A 17,370-nucleotide genomic window follows, 5' to 3' on the forward strand; every position below is an offset into this window, starting at 1 on the left:
AGGAAATTGAAGCAGTCATCAAAAACCTCCCAAGACACAAGAGTCCAGGGCCAGATGGCTTCCCAGGAGAATTTTATCAAACGCTTAAAGAAGAAATCATACCTATTCTCCTAAAGCTGTTTGGAAAGATAGAAAGAGATGGAGTACTTCCAAATTCGTTCTATGAAGCCAGCATCACCTTAATTCCAAAGCCAGACAAAGACCCCGCCAAAAAGGAGAATTACAGACCAATATCCCTGATGAACATGGATGCAAAAATTCTCAACAAGATACTGGCCAATAGGATCCAACAGTACATTAAGAAAATTATTCACCATGACCAAGTAGGATTTATCCCTGGGACACAAGGCTGGTTCAACACCCGTAAAACAATCAATGTGATTCATCATATCAGCAAGAGAAAAACCAAGAACCATATGATCCTCTCATTGGATGCAGAGAAAGCATTTGACAAAATACAGCATCCATTCCTGATCAAAACTCTTCAGAGTGTAGGGATAGAGGGAACATTCCTCGACATCTTAAAAGCCATCTATGAAAAGCCCACAGCAAATATCATTCTCAATGGGGAAGCACTGGGAGCCTTTCCCCTAAGATCAGGAACAAGACAGGGATGTCCACTCTCACCACTGCTATTCAACATAGTACTGGAAGTCCTAGCCTCAGCAATCAGACAACAAAAAGACATTAAAGGCATTCAAATTGGCAAAGAAGAAGTCAAACTCTCCCTCTTCGCCGATGACATGATACTCTACATAGAAAACCCAAAAGTCTCCACCCCAAGATTGCTAGAACTCATACAGCAATTCGGTAGCGTGGCAGGATACAAAATCAATGCCCAGAAGTCAGTGGCATTTCTATACACTAACAATGAGACTGAAGAAAGAGAAATTAAGGAGTCAATCCCATTTACAATTGCACCCAAAAGCATAAGATACCTAGGAATAAACCTCACCAAAGATGTAAAGGATCTATACCCTCAAAACTATAGAACACTTCTGAAAGAAATTGAGGAAGACACAAAGAGATGGAAAAATATTCCATGCTCATGGATTGGCAGAATTAATATTGTGAAAATGTCAATGTTACCCAGGGCAATATACACGTTTAATGCAATCCCTATCAAAATACCATGGACTTTCTTCAGAGAGTTAGAACAAATTATTTTAAGATTTGTGTGGAATCAGAAAAGACCCCGAATAGCCAGGGGAATTTTAAAAAAGAAAACCATATCTGGGGGCATCACAATGCCAGATTTCAGGTTGTACTACAAAGCTGTGGTCATCAAGACAGTGTGGTACTGGCACAAAAACAGACACATAGATCAGTGGAACAGAATAGAGAATCCAGAAGTGGACCCTGAACTTTATGGGCAACTAATATTCGATAAAGGAGGAAAGACTATCCATTGGAAGAAAGACAGTCTCTTCAATAAATGGTGCTGGGAAAATTGGACATCCACATGCAGAAGAATGAAACTAGACCACTCTCTTTCACCATACACAAAGATAAACTCAAAATGGATGAAAGATCTAAATGTGAGACAAGATTCCATCAAAATCCTAGAGAAGAACACAGGCAACACCCTTTTTGAACTCGGCCATAGTAACTTCTTGCAAGATACATCCACGAAGGCAAAAGAAACAAAAGCAAAAATGAACTATTGGGACTTCATCAAGATAAGAAGCTTTTGCACAGCAAAGGATACAGTCAACAAAACTCAAAGACAACCTACAGAATGGGAGAAGATATTTGCAAATGACATATCAGATAAAGGGCTAGTTTCCAAGATCTATAAAGAACTTATTAAACTCAACACCAAAGAAACAAACAATCCAATCATGAAATGGGCAAAAGACATGAACAGAAATCTCACAGAAGAAGACATAGACATGGCCAACATGCACATGAGAAAATGCTCTGCATCACTTGCCATCAGGGAAATACAAATCAAAACCACAATGAGATACCACCTCACACCAGTGAGAATGGGAAAAATTAACAAGGCAGGAAACAACAAATGTTGGAGAGGATGTGGAGAAAAGGGAACCCTCTTACACTGTTGGTGGGAATGTGAACTGGTGCAGCCACTGTGGAAAACTGTGTGGAGGTTCCTCAAACAGTTAAAAATATACCTGCCCTACGACCCAGCAATTGCACTGTTGGGGATTTACCCCAAAGATACAAATGCAATGAAACGCTGGGACACCTGCACCCCGATGTTTCTAGCAGCAATGGCCACGATAGCCAAACTGTGGAAGGAGCCTCGGTGTCCAACGAAAGATGAATGGATAAAGAAGATGTGGTTTATGTATACAATGGAATATTACTCAGCTATTAGAAATGACAAATACCCACCATTTGCTTCAACGTGGATGGAACTGGAGGGTATTATGCTGAGTGAAGTAAGTCAGTCGGAGAAGGACAAACATTATATGTTCTCATTCATTTGGGGAATATAAATAATAGTGAAAGGGAAAATAAGGGAAGGGAGAAGAAATGTGTGGGAAATATCAGAAAGGGAGACAGAACATAAAGACTGCTAACTCTGGGAAACGAACTAGGGGTGGTAGAAGGGGAGGAGGGCGGGGGGTGGGAGTGAATGGGTGACGGGCACTGGGTGTTATTCTGTATGTTAGTAAATTGAACACCAATAAAAAAATAAAATAAAATAAAAAAAAAAAAAAAAAAAAAAAAGGGAGAATCAAGTTCAATACAAGGATATTGGAAAGGCTAGGAAGAACTTCTAATTACAATGTCCCTTGGTTTGTTGTATTCTTTTATTAACTTATCTATTTTAGTATCAACATCAAAATGTTAAATTGCATTAATGCTTAAATGACATTATAAAATGTGTTAATATCTGATAGGCAAAAGCTTCTTCATTGTTCTTATTAAAAAAATTTTCTTGGTTGCTTCAATGTACATTTTCTCTGCTAGGTAAACTAGAATCATCCTTTCAAGTTTCATAAAATACCATTTGGGATTTTGATTGACACTTATTTGATTTACAAATTAAATTTCTGGAAAATTGCCTTCTTTACAATTTCATGTCTTTCCTTTCAAATGATGGAATGTCTCTATTTAGCATTTTCTTTAAGTTTTTTGGGAAAGTTGCATTTCTCTACTGCTAAGTATTTTGTTTTTGAGTGTCAGTTTTTGCACTGAATTTTCCATGTGTTTACTGTTAATCTATAATAAAGTTGCTGAGTTTTTTTTTTTTAAATTAAGTAGGCTCCATGCCCAACATTGCACCTGAACTCTTGACCCTGAGATCAAGAGTTGTATGTTCCATTGATCAAGCCAGTCAGGGACCCCAAAGATGCTGGGTTTTATATGTTTATTTTGTATTTGGATTCTTCACTAAACTATTCTAATAGTTCTAATTTTTATGTTGTTTTCTTGGGTTGTTGTTTTCTTTTTTTAGTTATGCAATCATTCTATTTTCAAATAATGACAGTTTTATGTCTTCTTTTCCAATAAGTGTGCCCACTTTTCATGTCTCATTGCATTACCTAGTACCTCCAGAATCATGTTGAAAGGTATAAGTCTTCTCTTATTCTTACCTTAAAAAGAATCCATCTAAATCTTTACCATTGAATATATTTGCAATAGATTTCTGTTAACTATACTGTATCAAATTTTAAAAATTCTATTTACTACTATTGCTACATTGGTGACTATTAGGCTGATATATTGTATCTTCATTTTTCTTTAATAAGAAATATGTGCTGAATTTTTATCAAAAATCTGATGTCTACTGGAATGATCATACTGCCTTTCTACTTTAATTTCTTAATTAAATGGTGTTTATTGCAATTTCATAAGGAAAACTCAGCCTTACACTTCTGGAACAAACTCTACCTTTTTACAATTGATCATTTTCCATAGTGGCTTGGTTTGGATTTATGGATGGTAGGGTTCTCTTAAATCTCTCTTAAAACATAGCCTCAGGGCCCTGTGGAACGATAACAAAGGTTTTAACATTTGTGTCATCAGAGTTCTAGGAGAGGGGAAAGAGGGCCAAGTTAAACAAAAATACTTAAAGAAATAATAATGACTGAAAACTTCCCAGGTTTGGCAAAGGATGTAAACCTATAGATTCAAGAAGATGAATGAATTCCAAACACAATAAAGCTCAAAACATTCATACCAAGACATATCACAGTTAAATTTCTGAAACAAAGGCTTGGAAGCAGCCAGAAAGACATATTACCTAAAGTGAGGTAACACTTAGAATGACTATTTCTCATAAGAAATCATGAAAGTCAGAAGTAAGTAGACAATACTTTTCAAGTGTTGAAATAACTGCCAATCCAGAATCCTATACCCAGTGAAAACACCTTCAAGAATAAAGAAAAAATCAAGACATTCTCAAAGGAACAAAAACTAAAAGACTATCCTAACGGAGTGGTTAAACAAAGTTCTCTACACAGAAAGGAAATAATAAAAGCAAACCTGAAAGATGAGAAGGAAAAGAACACAATATGTAAAAATACAGATAAATGCAATAGGTTTTCCTTTTGCTCTTGAGCTTTCTAAATCATGTGTGAGGGTTGAAGCAAAAACTTTAACACTGATTGATATAGTTCAAATGTACATAGAGGAAATACTTTTAGACAATAATTTAATAACAGAGAAGGATGATGGGATGTAAAGTGGGGTCACATTATTATATTTCACTGTAACTGGTGAAATGACCACCAGTAGACTATGAGGTAATAGAGATAGATCGATACAGATATATAATTTAATAACCAGAAAAAAAACAGTAAATAAAGCTTATGGAGCTACAGATATATTCAAGAATATTATCAATAAAGTGTAATTATTTTTTTAAATGTTGGACTAGTCCATAGAAGGCAGGGAAAAGAAAACAGGAAAAACAAAAATAGAACAAACATGAAACAAAAAATAAATAAATAAAACAGCAGACTTAAGCCCTACTTATCAATAATTACATTAAATGTAAATGGTTTAAATACATCAACTAAAACAGATTGTCAGAGTCGGTTTAAAAACATAATCCAAAAAAAAAAAAAAAAAAAACATAATCCAGCAATATACTAACTTCAAATATCATAATGTAGGCATGTTGAGAGTAAAAGGACATAAAAAGATTTATTATGAAAACAATAATTCAAGGAACACAAGAGTAGATAAATTAATATGAGATAAAATAAACTTCAGGGCCAATAAAATTGCCAGAGATAGAAAGGGACATAATGTAATTATTAAAAAAAAAATCATTCACCAAGAAAACAGCAATCACAAATCTGTATATACCAGAGCCAAAGTAGTGAAGCAAAACTTGACATAAATGAAAGGAGAAACAGTTAAATCCAAATCATATCTGGAGACTTCAAAAACCCTCTCTCAGCAACTGACAGAACATCTACACATAAAATAAGCAAGAACAAAAAAGAACTCAATAACATCATCAACCAACAAGGACCTAATTGACATTTATGGAACACTCCACCCAACAAGAGCAGAATACAAATTCTTTCCAAGTTAGTATAGAATATAAATCAAGATAAACCATATCCTGGGCGGTAATACAAATCTCAAAAGATTTAAAATTGGAACCATATAGAGGCACCAGGGTGGTTCAGTGGTTGAGAATGTGCCTTTGGCTCAAGTCATGATCCTAGGGTCCTGGGATCAAGTCCTGCATCAGGTTTCCTGCAAAGAACCTGCTTCTCCTTCTGCCTATGTATCTGCCTCTGTCTGTGTCTCTTCTGAATAAATAAATAAAATTTATAAATTTTAAATTTATAGCACTAAATGCAAACATTAGAAAATAGGACAAGTCTCAAGTTAATAATCTAAGTTCCCACCTGAAGAAGAAAAAAAGCAAATTAAGCCAAAATGAGAAGGAAAGAAAAATATATATAACAGCAGAAATCAATAAAACAGAAAAGCAATAGAAAAATCAATGAAATAAAAGCATAGTTCTTTGAAAAGATTAATAAAATTAATAAACCCTAGCAAGATTACCAAAGTGAAAAAATAGAGATAACAGAAATTACTAACATCATCAATGAAATAGAAGATATCACTATAGACTCTGCAAACATCAAAGGTTAATAAGGAATATTATAAACAACTTCTACCCATAAATTTGACAACTTAGATCAAATAGACCAATTCCTCAAAAATTAAAAACTACCACTGTATAGATATACAGACATATATATTAAATATATAATAAGTATAGATTTAAATAAATAAATTTAATATATATTTAATATATATATAATAGATAATTCACATACCACTCAACTCACCCAGTGTACAATTCAGTGGCTTTTAGTATATTCAGAGTTCTATATTCACTGGCAAAATCAATTTTTGTACATTTTATCTCCAACACCTCCCTCCACCCAGTCACCTTAGTCATCACCCCACAATCTCCCAATCCCACCTAGCCCTAGAAAACTACTAACCTACTTCCTGTATCTATAGAGTTGTCTGTTCTAGACATTACATATAAATGGAATCACACAAATGTGTAGTCCTTTGTGACTGACTTCTATCACTCAGCATAATGTTTTTGGGGTTCATTAGTATTTCATTTCTATTGCTGAATAATACTTCATCCATACATGAGTTATCAACATTTGGGTTGTTTCCCCTTTTTGGATATTATTAATAATTCTGCAATAAACATTCACACACAAGTTTTGGGTAGACATGCTTTTCATTTTTTTTTTATTGATTTATGATAGAGAGAGAGAGAGATTGAGAGAGAGGCAGAGACATAGGCAGAGGGAGAAGCAGGCTCCATGCACTGGGAGCCTGACATGGGATTCGATCCCGGGTCTCCAGGATTGCGCCCTGGGCCAAAGGCAGGCGCCAAACCGCTGCGCCACCCAGGGATCCCCCTTCATTTCTTTTAGATATATACTTGGGAGTAAAACTGCCAGATCATATGGCAGTTCTGTATTTAACTGAGGAATTGCCAGACCATTTTCCAAAGCAACTGTACCATATCACATTCTCATCAGCAGTGAATGAAGGTTCCAATTTCTCTAAAACTTTTTTTTATTTTTAATAGCCATCCTAGTGAGTGTGAAGTAGAATTAGCCATTCTATGATGGCTAATTATGCTGAGCATTTTTCTTTTTTTTTTCTTTCTTTTTTTTTTTTTTCTGCTGAGCATTTTTCATGGATTTACTTATATATCTTATTTGGAGAACTGTCTACTTAGTTTCTTTGCCAATTTTTTTATTTGGTTATTTGATTTTTAACTATCAAGTTGTAATACTTCTGGATACTAGAATCTTATCAGATGTATGATTTGCAGGTATTTTTTCTGATTTTGTGGGTTATTTTTTCATTTGCTTAATAGTGTCTTTTGAAACAAGTTTTTAGTTTTCATGAAGTCCAATTAATCTATTTTTTATTTGGTTGCTTGTGCTTTTGGTGTCATATCTAATAAAGCATTGCCCAATCCAAGGTCACAGATATTTACACCTATGGTTTTATAGTTTTATAGTTTTAGCTCTTCCATTTAGGAGTTTTATAGTTTTAGCTCTTCCATTTAGGAGTTTTATAGTTTTAGTTCTTCCTAGTTTTATAGTTTTATCTCTTCCATGTAGGAGTTTGGTCTATTTCTAGTTAATTTTCATATGTGGTGTGAGGTAGTGGTCCCACTTATTTTTTTGCATGTGGCTATCCAGTTGTCCAGGCAACATTCGCTGAAAGACTCTTTCCTTATTGAATTGTCTCAGCACTCTTGTTGAAAATCAATTGACTGTAGATTCATGGTTTTTTCTTTTCAGATTTTCAATTGTTCCATTTAGCTATACGTTATTCTAATGCCAGTACCACATTTTCCTGATTATCATGATAGCTTTGCAGTACGTTTTGAAATCAGAAAGTAGGAGTCCTCCAACTTTGTTCTTTTTCAATATTTTTGGCTAGTATGAGTCCCTTGAATTTCCAAGTGGATTTTAGGATCAGCTTGGTCTTTCTGCAAAGAAATTAGCTGGGACTTTAATAGAGATTGTATTGAATCTGTATATCAACTTGGGGAGCTTAGCATATTAACAATATTAAGTCTTCTGATCCATACATTGATATATTTAGGTCATCTTTAATTTCTTATAATAACATATTTTTGTCTTCAGAGTTCAAGCTTTGCACTTCTTTAAATTTATTCTTAAGTATTTCATTCTTTTTCATGCTATTGCAAATGGAATCATTTATTTTTGGTTTGCTCATTGCTAATGTACAGAAATAGAATTGATTTATGTATATCGATCTTGTATTCTGTAACCTTACTTATTAGTTATAGTAGTTTTATTGAGGACACTTTAGGTTTTCTATATACAAGATCATGTCATCTGCAAATAGAGATAGTTTTGCTTCTGCCTTTACAATCTAGATGCTGTTTCTTTTACTTTATTTAAACTAAAACCTCCAGTAAAATATAGAAAATAAGTAGTTAGAGTAGACATCCTTGTCTCATTCCTGTTGAAAAGATTCAAGCTTTCATCATTAAGTATGATGTTAGCTCTGGAGTTTTCATAGATACTCTTTATCTCATTGAGGAAGTATCCTTCTATTCCTAATTTGTTAGGTGTTTGGGTTTTGTTTTGGTTTTTAATCATTAAGTGGTAGTGAATCTTTTCAGTTGTTTATTCTGCATCTACTGTGATGATCATGTGCTTTTTGTTTTCATTCTATTTATGTAGTGTATTAGCTTAATTGATTTCCAGATGGTAAACCAATTTTCCATTCCTGGGATAAATCCTACTTGGTTGTGCTGTACAATTCTTTTTACATTCTCTGGATTAACTAGCTAACATTTTGTTAAGAATTTTTACATCTATATTCAAAAGATATTTTGATGTGTAGTTTTCCTATAATGTCTTTGGTTTGATTTTTGTATTAGAGTTATATTGGCTTCATAGATTGAGTTGGAATGTGTTTATATTTTTTGGAAAAGTTAAGGAAAATTTGATGTGAATTCTTCAAATGTTTGGTATAATTCCTCCATGAAGCTATTTAGTTCTAGGCTTTTCTTTGGAAGTTTATGGATTACTAACCCAATCTCTAGACATAGGTCTACAAAGATTTTTTATTTCTTCTTGAGTCAGTTTTAATAGTCTCTGTCTTTCTAGGAATGTGTACATTTCATCTAAATTATCTAATTTTTGTCAGACACATTCTTTTTATTTCTATAAGGTCAGTAGTAATATTCCCTTTTTTTAATTCTTGATTTTGGTTACTTGAGACTTATTTTTGAAAGAGGATTTTTTCCTTAATTTAGCTAAAAGTTTGTCCATTTTGTTGATTTCTTCAAAGTGACAGAGTTTGGCTTCACTGGTTTTCTCTATTGTTATTTTCTATTTCATTAATTTCTTCTCTAATCTTTATTATTTCTTTCCTTCTGCCTGCTTTGGGCTTACTTCGCCCTTCTTTTTCCTGTATCTTAAGGTGGAAAGTTAAATTGTTGATTTCAGATCTTTCTTCTTTTTTAATATAAGCATATAATTGTAATTGTGGTTTCACTTTTATTCATGGATTATTATATCCATTATATATTAATATCCATGTATATTAATCCAGTATATTAAGAAATATACTTAACTCCCAAATAGTGAAAGTAGACATTCTCAGGACAACCATGGATTTTCTAGTTACATTTTTGTTATTAATTTTAATTCCACTTTATCAGAAAATAAACTCTGTATGATTTCAATCCTTTGAAATTTGTTGCAGTTCATGTTATGGCCCAGCATATAGTCAATTTTTATAAATGTTCCCTAGGCAATTTGAAATAATATCTATTCCATACTTAGATGATAGGTAGAATGCCCATATAGGTTCTTATTTCCTATAACTTCACTGACATTTTGGTTTGTTTTTTAAAATCAGTCATTTAGAGATAGTCATAATCACCCATTGTGATCATGGGCTTATCCAATTCTTATAGCTCTGTAAATTGTTGCATACTTTGATTCCACAAATTAAGTATCTATAAACCTAGAATTGTGATATATTCATTATTAGTTAAACACTTCATTATTATAAAGTGATCTTCTTTATCTCTAGTAATTTCTTAAAGTCTGTTTTGTCTAGTATTAATACAGACAAAATATATCAGCTTTCTTTCTATTAATGTTTTATCGTCATTGTTTATCCCTATGTTTTACATGTGCCTTTTATAAATGTAAAACATTTATGAGTTTTAGTTTTTATTCAGTCTGAAAATCTTTTCATGCAAGGTTTAGTCTACTTGATTTTAATGTAATTACTGATATATTTGGGTTGGATTTACCATACCTGTTCTATTTCATTTTCCCTCTCCTTTTCTGCCTTTAAAAAAGAGATTCTGGATATTTTTATGATTCTTTTCCCACTATTATCTTGGAAATCATGCATTGCTACACCATTGTAATGATAACACTAAAAAATATCACACGCATCCTTAAGTTATACATATCTAATATTAGTATTATACTCTTCACCTATGCAGTACAAACAAGGTCATTAGAACTATCTTTAGTTACATTTACATGCCTTCCTCGAACTTTAGACCATTGTGGTCATACTTTTTTTTTTTAGGTAGGTTCCATGCCCAATGTGGAGCCCAAGGTGAGGCTTGAACTCACAACTTTGAGATCAAGACCTGAGCTGAGATCAAGAGTCAAACACTTAACCCACTGAGCCACCCAGTCACCCCTGTTGTCATGCATTTTAATGGTCTATATACCTTTAAACCTGTAACACATTATTTTATTCAGTCAGTGTTCATTTGTATTTACCTACATCATTTTCACTGCACTTCATTTATCCCTGTGCTTCCATCCAGGATCATTGTCTTTCTCCTTAAAGAGCAGCCTCACTGCTTTATCTCCTGGTGAGATATTTGCCATTTTTGTTTACGTGAAAATGTCTTTTTCACTCTTGAAAGGTATTTTTGCTAGATAATTACAGGTTAGCATTACTTTTCTTTCATACATTAATACCATTCAAGGCTTCTGATTTCAGTTTGTATTAAATGACAAGCTGTCAGTCTAATTTTGGTTTTTTTAAAAACAGTATTTTTCCCCTCTGATAGCTTGTGTATTTTTATTTGTTTTTAGTGCTTTTACCATTACACCTATGTATGGATTTATCTTTTTCTGGTTTGGGGTTTGCAAGGCATCTTAAATCTGTGGCTCAGTTTCATTCACTGGTTTTTGGCAACCTCTCCTCCGTTACTTTTTTCTGACCTGTCTTTCTATGACTCCAATTATACATGTGTCAGAATCTCTCCTTACACTGCCTATCTCTTTTATAATCTTCTATATTGCCCATATTTTTGTCCCTCTAGGATTCACTGGTGTTGATTTCCTCTGATCTTCCAGTCCACTGATTCTCTTACATATGTATAGTCTGACATTAAACCTGTCCAATGAGTTCTTAAAGTTTTTTCAGTTCTAGAAATTTCAAATGGTATGGGTTTTAGTTCTTTGCTCTATCTATCTATCTATCTATCTATCTATCTATCTATCTATTTATGTATATAAACATATATATCCCAATCTTGTTTTTTGTCTCCTTAACTCCTTAAGCCTACTAGAGTTACTTTAAGGTCTGTGTCTGGTAATTCCAATTTAAAGCCAGGCACTGTACCACATGTTTGTTTGTTTTTTTTTTTTTTTTTCTAAAGATTTTATTTATTTATGAGAGAGAGAGAGAGAGAGGCAGAGGGAAAAAACAGGCTCCATGCAGGGAGCCCCCTGTGGGACTCGATCCCTGGTCTCCAGAATCACACCCTGGCTGAAGGTGGCACTAAACCGCTGAGCCACCCAGGCTGCCCTGTACCACATGTTTTAAAAACATTATCTCACAACAACCCTGATGGATTATTTTTATGGAAGCAAATGGCTGTCACACACACTGTTTTTGTCTTTTTGTTTTGTTTTTTGTTTTGTTTTTTTTTGTTTTGTTTTTGTTTTTGGGATGTGTCGGTACACACACTGTTTTTAAATAGTAAAGCCATCCAAACAACCAAGTCTTCCAGACTTCAAAATTCATGTTCTTAACTATTTCATTATAAGTCCCAGGGCACCTGGGTGGCTCAGTCAGTTAAGTGTCAGACTCTTAATTTCAGCTCAGGTCATGATCTCAGGGTCATGAGATCTAGCCCCATGTTGAGCTCTGTGCTCAGCAGGGAGTCTCTGCTAGTGATTCTCTCCTTTTCCCTCTACCTCCACTCTCATGTACACATACTCTCTCTCTCTAAAATAAAACTTAAAAAAAAAAAAAGACTATGGAAGTCCTGAATATCTGACTAAACCAGAGTTCAAAATTTGTGAGGTTAATTTATCTCCTACCAAAACAAAATTTCTCTGTCCTCATAATCGGTTCCCCATCAAATCTCATCATAATACTCATCCTGAATTTGTGGGGTTTTTTCATCTATCACACTGTTTAGGCACTAAAGCATATTAAGTATGGAAGACATGATTTCTGTCTCATGGAACATTGATTCTTGCAGGAGATAACAAACAGTAAACATGTAAGAAAATATATATGATAATATCAGACAATGATGAAATCAATAAGAAAATAAAACTGTGATATAGTAAAATGAGATATTGAAGGTTGAATTTAGCTAAGTGACCAGGGTAGACCTTCAGAGATGACATTTGAGTTGCAACCTAAGAAAAGTATTATAGGCAGAATGAGGAATAAGTACAAAGGCCCCACATTTGAAAGATGCACAGTGTGTTTAATGCAGATAAAAAAATTGGGTTTTGGCTGGAACTTTATGAATGAAGAGCAGAATGGTAGAGCATGATATAGAAAAGTTAGCAGGGATGGAAATCTAGACACCATTTAAGATAAAAAGCAATGGTAGCAACTTTCACTTTGAGTTATAACAATAACTGTTATCAGATTTATTCTTCCACCCTAAACCACTAGAAAACTGGACAAAATATATGAAATGACTTTTCCCCAATGTTTTCAGACATTGGGGAACAAGCAGCACAGAACTGTGATCCATGTAAGAAAGAAAATAAGGTGACTATGATCACCCTAGCTCTTTGCCTGAAAACACATTCCAGACCACAACTAAGTAAAGCAATCCCAAGCTGGGTGCATGGCCTCATTGAATTGAGGAGATAAAGAGGAGTTCAAGGAGATTGAGGAGATTGGAAGTTAGTTATAGGGCAGAGTTTCAGATAGGAGAGAGCTATTCAGTAAAAGAATCCAGAAATCTCCATATGGATCCTCTCTTAACAGTCCCCCCAACACACACAAACACATAGTTGATATTTATATGGACTAAAATTTAAGAATCACTATTCTAGGGACCTAAGAAACTAGAATAGAGAAGAAACAGAAATTAATATCCTCAGAGGAACAGGCTACATTTCTTATTATTGACTGAGGTGGTGATGAGTATCATTGCAAATATATACTGACCTCTCTGTTTTAGCTAAAGATAAAAGGGGTCAGGTTGACTTATAAGTGAGAGTGAAGAATTCACAGGGTGGTAAAAGCAGTGTGACAGACACTCTTCTGACTTTGCTTCCATTCTGGAAGCCATCACACCAATTCAGGTTTTCATCTAAGCTTGGAATATGTGTTCTTTGGGGGCAGATTTTTGCACTTCTCAGGTATAGGCACACACTTGTTTGGTTGTTGGTTAGATGAGTGACTAAATAAGTGAATTAACTAACCTAGTAATCCCAGGATCTCAGAATAAATCATTTCCATCTTCACTCTGCTGAGGCTGGGTGAGGAAGTTAGCCTTATCAACTTCTAGTCTTTGGGACCCACCCAAGGATCCCCTATGGTTCATCACTCACTCCAGCCAGCCCTCATCAAGATAGGCAATGACCCTCTATTCTCTATGACCTGGCTAATGCTACCCCTATGGTAGGGGACTGTCAGTACACCAAGGACCCAGCAACCTGTCAATATTTGGGATCAAGTTTGGTTTTGAAAAGAGCAAAGAGAACAACATAATTTAAAAATCAAAGAAATTCATTTTAGTAGTAAAAGGTTAACAGCCTTTAGGAGGAACAATTTTTAATCACCCTCGTCTAGACTCTATCACTGGAATCACCAGCCGCCGAGTGAAATATGGCCCAACTGCCGCCACCAAACAGCTCCTAAAGACTGTTGTATTTAATCATGTCTGTGCACCACTTATGGATTTTCATTATGATTCCCGATGCTGTTGCGCTGGGTAAAATATTAATATCCATAGTAATGATGCATGAAGCTTGGAGTGTAATTTCTTCACTCTTCTTGTCTGATATTAAATTGTTACCACTTTATCATTTGTGTAGAACTGCACGTTTCAATTAATCTTTCCATATCAGCAGCCCTGATTAATATAGATCATGATTCATAAGCTTATCGTCACTATAGTTTTAACAGATCATTTATAAAGATCTTAAATTTCAGGGTCTGGGAGGTGCAGCTGCTGTGTCCAATGTGCCTCTTTATTCTCTGTTCCAACAGTGCTGCTACACACCGGCTGTCACCTCCTGTTGAATAATTAATTTCAGGAAACCAAATTTACCCAAGGAAAAAAAATAACAGAATTAGGGGACTGGCGATTGGCAGGGTAATGGACAATGTTTGTTCACCTTTCCATGCCCAGCCCGGATGTTGCCAGCTCCTCATCGATTGGAACTGCTGCTCTGGGGGATTAACCACAGGTGTGTATGGGCTTCTGCTGGCTGCAGGGGGCAATCCCAGCCAGCACAGCTATCCCAGGACAGTTGTTGAGGTTTGATGTAGCATTGGACAACTTCCCAGGCAGCTGCTGTTGCTCACATGAATCTACAGACCTCATTAGGCCTGGCATGGCGCCTGGGGCCTTACATTCGTCCTGGAGTACACAGTTTAAGCCATGTGCTCAGGGTAGGTGGGGGTGAGCTGGGGCATTAGTGAGAGGTTTTCAAACATTTTTATGAACACCAGAACCACTCAGGGTTAGAGTTTTCATCAGAAGAGGCTGCTGAGCTTCAGAAAGAGTTCTTTGGCCCACAGACACATGGCCTGGCATTGAGAGACTGAGGAGCCATTGCAGGGACTTCTTCACTGTCCTACCTCTCAACCAACCTGAGGCCAGAGCAGGCCCATGAAGAATCTCGTAGAGAACAGCTTTCTTGTTTGAACAGAATACAAAGAAGAGCAGGAAATAAAGCAGAGCTTACTGACTTTCTTGAGTCTCTATGTAAAGCTTAATTATTATGGCTCAGATTTCTCAAAGGCTATAGGTACATAGGAAAACAAGTGAAAGTAAAAACAAGCAAAATAAAACTTATCTAGTATAACTGGTAACTGGCCTAGTAACTAAAATGGTAACATAAGGTTGACTTAAATTTTGAACATTTTGTTTCAACCTCAATCAAATCATGTGACTAACTTGTTCTGAGTAAACATGTACCCTTTGGTTTGATCAGATTGGTACATCTCCATGAAAGGCATTGTTGTAGGCCCTAAGACTTGGGCTTACATCTTAGCTTGGGTTCTCCCTGAAGACTCCAAGACAAAAATTGAAGAGCAGGTAGTGTATTTGGGAGAGGATTCTAGGAAGCATCATTAGGGGAGTGAGGAAGTAAGGCAGCCAGTGGTGGCTGCATTACTCAAGAAGTCAGCACCATGGGTCCCTGGCAACCTCTGGGAGATAGCAAAGAACAAACGTGCCTCAGAAACAGCTCAGTAGTGGAGCAAGGAAGCTGATTCCCCATCTGTTACTGGAAGGGCTGATTTCTAGGGTAGTCACTCTCCCACACTCACACACAGATGCCCTGTGTGTGAGCAAAGGAATTTCTGCAGCCAGAAACAAATGCTCTCAAGTGGAAAGGATGACATACCTGGTAAACAGGCTTGACATGTGGAGTTGAGTGCCTAGAGAATATCACCAGAGCCAAGAGCATTTTCTACAGCCACCCTCTAAGCCCATGCATTTGTTCACTCATTAATTCAAGAAGTGTTCAGAGACGTTTTCTTATCTACCATTCTCCAGGCAGGGGATAGTAGTTATTGAAAAAGTCCACTAAAGCTGTGAAGCTTTAAATTAAAAAGTTGCATAAGCATATCTTACATGTTTTATTTTGACTAAAACATACAAATGTACATTTATTCACCATTAATTTGATATTGGGCCACATTCTTTTAATGTACATGCACTTGTGTTCCCTTTCTTGCACAAACCACACCCACAGAAATGCATCGCCCCGACTTCCAGTTCCTACAAAGTATAGCAAGAACTTAGTCATTTTTGAAGCAATCTCAGTACAGAAACTTTCTAGATATTTATGATTTTTCTCTAGTCTTTTATAATATTTTTCCACATATTCTACAGCTATTTTTCAGTGACTTACGCTTATTGAGTCCAAAGCATTCAATTTAATGTTCAAAGAAGCAACAATTCTTCTTTTTACACTTATCATCAGTTTATGTAACATTTAATTCAATTTCATGGTTACAGTATTAAATACAACTGTCACATACAGATTTATGAACAAAGACAATTAACACTTGGTAAGGTACAGCTTGACTAGTGGATGCCCAAATACATGGGCCTCCTGTTGGTGAGCAATATTATTGCATGCCAAGCAAATCTACATAATTAACTCATTGGATACTCCTAATAACCTAGAGTGAGGGACTGTTGTTACATCCACTTTACAGAAAGTTCTGAGGCATACTCAGCTCAGGGTTATAGAACCAGTAGTAAGTGGCAGATGTCAGTTTCTAACCCAGGGAGTCTGACTAGGGCCCATGCTCTTTACAAAACCACACTGCCCTGTCTAGCAGGTAACCATGATTAATCTTCCATACTGTGACTCTCTTGAAGTGACAGGGTCCCTTAATGATACCCAAACCACAAAGATTAAACAGCACAGTCATGAGCAAGCCAGAACATCTAACCAAATAGCCATGAGTGTTCATTGTGACATGGGTACTGGTCAAACGAAATTGTTAGTCAGGGGGGATTCAAGTGGGGACCAGTTATGGGCGTTTCAATGGGTGGGGATTAAGGGGAGCACAGAGGAGACAGCCTCATGAGGCTTAAAAATTAAGTGGAAATAAAGCATGTGCACCTTAGTTATAAGGTACTACAAATATCTACAATATAAGGGTGTCAAAATACATGTGAATTAAAAGGTCCTATAAGAGTTCAGAGGAGGGACAGCATCTTTTAAACTGAGGAATCCAGGAATTTTTTTAAATATTTTATTTATTCATGAGAGACAGAGAAAGGGGCGGGGGGCAGGCAGAGACACAGCAGAGGGAGAACCAGGCTCTATGCAGGGAGCCTGATGTGGGACTCGATCCCAGGACTCCAGGATCACATCCTAGGCCAAAGGAAGGTGTTAAACCACTGAGCCACCCAGG

General features: G+C 35.7%; 1 long non-coding RNA gene across 1 annotated transcript in view; it reads left to right on the forward strand.

Annotated features, from left to right (window-relative positions):
* Positions 1–17,370, forward strand: part of LOC144293835 (uncharacterized) — a 118,615-nt gene that overhangs the window by 79,844 nt on the left and 21,401 nt on the right. The window lies entirely within an intron of this gene.

This window comes from Canis aureus, chromosome 22, assembly GCF_053574225.1.
Source record: "Canis aureus isolate CA01 chromosome 22, VMU_Caureus_v.1.0, whole genome shotgun sequence".
Lineage (NCBI taxonomy): Eukaryota > Metazoa > Chordata > Mammalia > Carnivora > Canidae > Canis > Canis aureus.